Raw genomic sequence first — 6356 nt, forward strand, 5'->3', positions numbered from 1 at the left:
TCAGTCATTGATTCAAATGGAGACTGCAGCCAAGAAATCAAGAGAAGGCTGAGATTTGGAAGCAATGGAAGAATTAGGAAAGATCATCAAGTGCAAAGATGTGTCACTAGAGACCAAAGCTAAGATTATCAACACCCTCGTGTTCTCAATTACTATGCATGAATGTGAAAGCTGAACAGTGAAGAAGGCTGATAAGAAAAAAACCCAATTCATTTGAAAATGGTTTTGGAGGAGAACTCTACAGATACCTTGAACTGCCAGAAAGATGAATGTGTGGGTCCTGGAGCAAATTAAGCCTAGAACATTGCTGCAAGCAAAAATGACAAAACTGAAGCTGTCCTATTTCCAGTACATCGTGACAAGGCAGGGTTCTTTGGAAATGACCATAATGCTGGGGAAAATGGAAGGCAGCAGGAAGAGGAAGACCAAATATGAGATAGGTTGACTCCACAAAATAAGCTCCAGACACAAGTCTACAGGAGCTAAGCAGGATTGTTGAGGACAGGGCCTTGTGGACATCATACATTCATACGGTCACCAGAAGTTAGAGCTGCCTCCATGGGACATAACACACACACACACAGAGGACAATGATAATTTATCATATATTTAATGTTACTCTAAGCGCATTTAAAAAATTATATTATGCCATTAGGATACCACTATATATTTTATCATATTAACGATTGCAGTATGAATTATAGCCAAGTGTAAAAAGGAGTTAGGAAAGAAATGAGAGGGAGTGTCATATTTGTAATGTTTATAGTGGTTGCATTGGAGTGACTAAATTATAAATAATTTCCCCTCATTCCTTTATTTTTCCACTTTTTGGGATACTATTATATTTTTAAAAATAACCAACTGTCTACAGCCATGCCACCCTGAACAAGCCTGATCCCGTCTGATCTCAGAAGCCAAGCAGGGTTGGGCCTGGTTAGTACTTGGATGGGAGACCACCTAGGAAGATCAGGTGCTTAGGCGTAAAATAAATAAATAAATAAATAAATAAATAAATAAATAAATAAATAAATAAATAAGAGATTGTAAACTGACAAGTTCCTTGCAATCTGTGAGGTCAATCAAGGTTGATTTGCCTAAAATAAATAAATTAAGTAATTAAAAAAAATAAGCAAGCTTATACTTTTTAAAAAAATCTAATTATCTGAGGATCAACTATCTCTAAATTATTCAACCTCTTTATACTCTCTTACAACTCTACCTTGCTGTTTCTATTTTGGCCATTAGTCTCCTCCTTTATTCTGCTAGGAAACAAGGATGTGAGACTCAGACTAGACAATATTCTGCCAAATCCCGGGGCATGATTTTCTTAAGAGTGCCTGTGTGGCTGGATGAGGGCCAGCGCATAAGGCCTCCGAGGCAGGCAGCTTACTGAAATCGGTGAACAATAAGGTTTGGGAATTAGGAAGGTTTAGGTACCTTCTGGAGGTTTAGGAATTACCCAGATCAATTTTAATTAACTATATCAATATGGACTTTCATTACCTCAGGAAACATGCAGTTAGCATTGCTTAAAATTATATTTGGGTGTCACACCAAGTCTCAAACACAGAATATCTGAACTGAATTCCTTATCTTCTCCTTTCTAAAATAGTTATACACTCTAAATACCCATATCTCTTAATTCTTCCTCATGCTTCCTCACTCCCTATGTTTGAAAGTCATCAAGAAAACTCCTAATGAGTTTTCTTCACCATTCTCATATTGTTACATCATCAAGTGCTGTTTGGACTAATAGTTTCTCAGCCACCGTTCTTTTCCTCCTTCCTTCAATCCTCCCCAGGGATCTTTAAAATCACAGATCCAATCCTGTCACTCTTCACCTCAACTCTACCCCAACCCAAAACCATTTGATAATTCCTTATTTCCTTGAGGATAACAGCTAAACTTCTCAGTGTGCCATTAAAAGCCTTTCAGGATCTAGCCTCTGGGTATCGTTTTTGCATTATCTCTCACCAGCTCCTATACCTCAGTCACATCGAACTACCGCCAAGCTGCCTATCCACAGTGTCACAGTCCACTCGGCACAAATAAATTTTAACTCTATATGGAATACTTTGACTCTCCTACCTGGTGTTGATTAATTCATAGTTGTTGACAAAAGAGCTGGTATTGTGTTATACCTTTGGTGTAAAACATGAGACTAGTCATGTATATGTATGCAGTGTTTCTGGAGGAACACAAAAGAAACTGATAATATTGGTTGCCTTTGAAAAATAGAACTGTGGAACTGAGATGTAAAAATGAGAAAGAGACTTTTCACTCTATGCTCGTTCGTGCCTTTGGAATTTTGTTCCTTGTAAACATATCGATAATTTAACTAAAGCTAAAGGTATGTCAACTTTATGATCCAGCAATTCCATTCCTTGATATATACCCAAGAGAAATGAATGCATATGTCCACTGAAAAACACGTACAAGAATATTTGTAGTAGCTTTTGTCATGATAGACAAAAACTGAAAACAACCCAAATGTCCCTCAGAAAGAAAATGTATATCTAAATTGAAGTATATTTATTTAATGTAATACCACATACCATTAAAAAAAAAAAAGAACTATGACATAATTCACCAGGGAAATAGTGTTGAGCTAAAGGATCCAACACAAAACAGTACATACTGAATGACTCCATTTATTTCAAGTTCAAAAACAGGCTAAATGAACCAATGGTGATAGAAGTCAGAATAGAGATTATTTCAGGCACGGGTGAAGCATGGAGCGTTAGGAGATTGGCATGGGAGGATATTGACTAGGAAGGGATAATTCTTGGTTAGGAATGTTCTGTATCTTGAGGTGGATAGTGATTAAATGAGTATATACCACTGTAAAATATACATATGCAATGGGTGTAGTGCATTTATAAAAATTGAACTTTACACCGTAGATTAGTGTATTTTACTGTCTCTATGTTGATAAACCTTTAAGTATTTAAAAAGCATGATAAGTATATATTCCAAATTGAAAAACAGAGAAAAAAAATTTTTAAGATCTCACCCAAATGTCAAATGATTTCTCCGTTTACATGGATAAAAGCCAATGTAACTTCCAAACTAAGAGTCGATACGGAAAAAGAGCAAAGGGAAAATACTAAGAATTTCTTTAAACTACAGAAAAAGTCTGAAGCAACTATTGGTTGTAAGAATGAAATTCTGATTAAAGCAATTGTAAACAAAAACAAAAACAGTATTTTCTATCATGACTGTAAAGCCTCAAAGACTGTAATATAATGCTTCTGCCCACCAGAGGCAAAAGGTTCTTTTACAAATTATTTAAATAACTTTTAAAAATGTTAAGTGAACAAGATGGAACTTAGACTGACATTTTATGAGGGGACACACCATGGTTATGGGAGAATTTAGTCTGTGGAAAAGCGGAAGCTAGAAATGGAAGCGACAAGGTCAATATTGAGTAAGGTTTATGGGTCTATAGAGAGGCAAAACAATGGTGATCTTTGCAGGTAAAAGGACATAAGAACCAGATAGTCAAGAGAAAGAGAAAGAGGAAGAGACAAGATTGGAGACATCCAGAATATTTATGAGTGAATTTAAAAAGGTATGCGAAATTGTAAAATTAGCTGCTTTAGAATGTATCAGATAAGCTCAAGAACAAGAGAAGGTTGGGGAAGAGCCACCCACAGTGAAAGCAACATGTGCTGCTTTTCGAAAGGACTCTTTCAGTTTTGGAGAGACAGTAAGGTGCCGACAAGAGGTGTTTAGCTCAGCACTCCCCACTCTCAACATTTAATACTTTGAAAATCTAATTTGTCAGTTTTCTCCCCCTCTTAAAAAGTTCTTTTTACTTTTAAATTAAAAAACAATAGAGCCTCATGTAGAAAATTTGGCAGATAGAGACAAATTTAAAGGAGAAATAAAAAATCGGTCAAGAAATAACCACTATTGACCATTGTAGCATTTAGGTATAGGGCGATTTCTAACAGGCAGAGAGCACTCAAGCAAGAACAGGTCAGAGGTTCTCCTGTCCTGGGAGCCCAGGCGAGTTTATTACTGGAGATTGGCCACTTTTATTTATTGGTGCGTTTTCTCTCTAGAAACTCCATGAGGGCAGAGGGTTTTGTCTGTGTTGTTCACTGCTATATCCCAGTGCCTGGCACTTGATAGACACTCCAGAATTATTTGCTGCATTAACTATTTTTTTCATATTTACTTATGAAGATTAGCTGCCACTTCTTATTTTTCCCTTCGTACTGAAAAGATTTAAACTCCTTTTCATGTTCTATTTCATGACTTTTCTTACTTATGAGAACAATCTAGTTATTAAATAAAAATGTCTATTAAAATTAGAAAAATGACAAATGTAAACAAAAGCTTCATGAATCATATTAATATCATATTGTATTGCTTCTGTGATGCCTTGTTGTGCACTCACCCTGAACTGTCACAGAGACAATTTCATCCATTCCTTATGTTAATCTATTGCCAATGTAACTTACCAAATAGAACTTGAAAATTAATTTAATATCTACAGCATTGCAGCTCATTAAAAAAAAAAACAACAGAATTTCTTTTTAAATTTGATTTGGGGTACTAAATTTTTTTTCCCAAATTCAGAACTTGCCTTTGAATAGTGAAAAATGATTACGGAGATTTGATGATGCTTAGAAATCTAGTAAAGGAAATTGAGAACATTGAATATTCTTGTAGTAAAAATTTTGAGGGAGAGCAGATGGAATTACTCAAGCTTGAAATATAGCCGGGATTCCGTAGTCAACATTCCTACTCTAGGAATTAAAACAGACCCTTGGAGTCTTTCATAATCAGAGGTAGCCAGGACCCTTTAACTATTCCAAGGCAACAAAGACCCTGGGGGCAACAATACAGTTATTTTGAAAAAACAAAAACAAACAAACAAACAAAAGTAGTGTTTAGCAAAAGGAGGTTTTATTGGCTCACATAACTGGCAAGCCTAGAGGTTGAACTAAGCTGGGCATGGCTGGGTCCAGGGGCTTAAACAATGTCAGGGTTCTCTCTCCCAGCATCATACGTGATCATATCTCAGGGGACCAAACGGTTTTGCTTGGATCATGTGCCCTTTGCTGGACCATTAGTAGTGACCAGAGAATAAGATATTTGAATTGGCAAGGCATGGACAAGGCCTGGGCCATATATGCATCCATATACAGAGGCAAGTGGGATAAACCTCATCTAAACCAAGTGAAGTAGATTCTCCACAAGGGGCATTCTGTCTCTATACGGAGTGAAAAAGAGTAACGGTAACAATGTTGAAATTTACCCAAGCCCTTTGATTATAGAACACAATACCGCCCCCTCAACACACACACACATCCCCTTACCCTGTATGCTCCAGGAAACAGCTCACTGCCAAGAATGTTACCCATGTGACTTGGATAAAACTCATGGTGACCCCTTGTTTACTTATGACAACAAGACACAAACCCTCTGAATTTCCATTCTTTGTCTCATAAATAATTAGCTGAACTGTTTGCTCCACTGACCAAGGTGAACAAAATGCCCTTTAACTTAACCTGATTAAACTTTAGTCAGGCTTCTCTCCTTCCCCCTAATCCTGGAATTTGGTCTACCTTTGAATAGAGACAGACCTCGGAGATATAACAGTTTGGTTCTAGACCACTGCAGTAAAGAAAGCCAGTATCACAATAAAGTGACTCTTTATCTTTTCTGGTTGAGGGTCTAGCCTTCGATTTGCATAAAATAAAAACCAACAGCTGTGAAGTGCAATAAGTCGAAGTATAATAAAACGAAGCGTGCCTGTTTTACAAGGACCAATGCATCCTTAGCTGATCCTTCTGAGAATCAGCTGACCTCAGGAAAAAATTCTTTGCTGTGTAACTTCCTCATAACTCCACCTATTCATCGTAATCTACCACACCTGGTTCTTTCCATCCTTGTTTACTCCTTATCTGCCTGACCTTTGAAATGCTCGCAGATCTTGTGGTCTATGATCAGAGCACTCTACCTATTTCAATAGTCCCCATCCCTCACTGCAATAATCCTTCATCATAAAACCTCTTCCTACCTCGGTCTAGATTTGTTTTTTATTTGACACTGGCCAGACAAAACAATAGATGTCTAACGCAGCACTTTATTATCCAGTCTGATGGATCCTAAGGGGATGACAATTAATTACACCCCTACTTCACACACTAAGTAGAAACGGAAGCTGGAATCAGGCAGATAAGAGCTCAAAATGTCAGCTTCATTGATGGATGAATGGATGAAGAATGGAGTATATTCTTTATGTGTGGTATATGCACACATTGGAATATTATTCAGCCTTAAAAAAAGGAACTTTGAAACATGCTACAATATGGATGAAACTTGAGGATATTTGCTAATTG

General features: G+C 37.0%; 1 pseudogene; it reads left to right on the top strand.

Annotated features, from left to right (window-relative positions):
* Positions 1-863: 863 nt before the first annotated feature.
* Positions 864-981, top strand: LOC118607108 (annotated as a pseudogene).
* The last annotated feature ends 5375 nt before the right edge of the window (positions 982-6356 follow it).

The sequence above is a fragment of the Rousettus aegyptiacus genome, unplaced genomic scaffold, assembly GCF_014176215.1.
Source record: "Rousettus aegyptiacus isolate mRouAeg1 unplaced genomic scaffold, mRouAeg1.p scaffold_m13_p_8, whole genome shotgun sequence".
Classification (NCBI taxonomy): Eukaryota; Metazoa; Chordata; class Mammalia; order Chiroptera; family Pteropodidae; genus Rousettus; species Rousettus aegyptiacus.